Source organism: Rhincodon typus, chromosome 45 (genome assembly GCF_021869965.1).
Source record: "Rhincodon typus isolate 14 chromosome 45, sRhiTyp1.1, whole genome shotgun sequence".
In the NCBI taxonomy this organism is placed as follows: domain Eukaryota; kingdom Metazoa; phylum Chordata; class Chondrichthyes; order Orectolobiformes; family Rhincodontidae; genus Rhincodon; species Rhincodon typus.
Window position 1 is genome coordinate 8,130,701 of NC_063376.1, and position 779 is coordinate 8,131,479.

At 56.0% G+C, this 779-nt stretch overlaps 1 protein-coding gene across 1 annotated transcript in view; it reads left to right on the forward strand.

Moving 5' to 3' along the window:
- Positions 1-779, forward strand: part of LOC109924526 (solute carrier family 2, facilitated glucose transporter member 4-like) — a 28,715-nt gene that overhangs the window by 7,799 nt on the left and 20,137 nt on the right. The window lies entirely within an intron of this gene.

Genomic DNA, 779 nt, shown 5'->3' on the forward strand with positions numbered 1-779 from the left:
AGTAGGGGGCAGGAGGAGGTTACAGAGCTAGGGAGGGGTGTAGGGGCTGGAGGAGGTTACAGAGATAGGGAAAGTAGTAGGGGGCAGGAGGAGGTTACAGAGATAGGGAGGGGTGTAGAGGGCAGGGGGGGTAACAGAGGTAGGGAGGATGTGTAGGGGGCTGGAGGAGATAACAGAGATAGGGAGGGGTGTAGGGGCTGGAGGACGTTACACAGATAGGGAAGATGTAGCGGCTGGATGAGGATACAGAGATGGGGTGGGTGTGTAAGGGCTGGAGGATGTGACAAAGATAGGGAGGGGTGTAGGGGCTGTAGGAGGTTACAGAGATAGGGAGCAACGTAAGGGGCTGGAGGATGTTACAGAGATAGCGAGAGGTGTAGGGGCTAGAGGAGGTTACAAATATAGGGACGGGTGTAGGGGCTGGAAGAGGAAACAGATATGGAGGAGTGTAGGGGCTGGAGGACGTTACAGAGATAGGGAGGGTTGTAGGGGCTGGAGGTGGTTACAGAGATAGGTAGGGAAGTAGGGGCTGGAGGAGGTAACAGAGATAGGGAGGGCGTGTCGGGGCTGGAGGAGGTTACTGAGATAATGATAGGGTGTAGTGGCTGGAGGAGGTAACATAGATGGGGAAGGGTGTAGAGGGCAGTAGGGGATAACAGATACGGAGGGGGTGTAGGGGGCTGGAGGAGGTAAGAGAGATACGGAGGGGGTGTAGGAGGCTGGAGGAGGTAACAGAGATAGGGAGAGGGTGTATGGGGCAGGAGGAGGTTACAGAGATG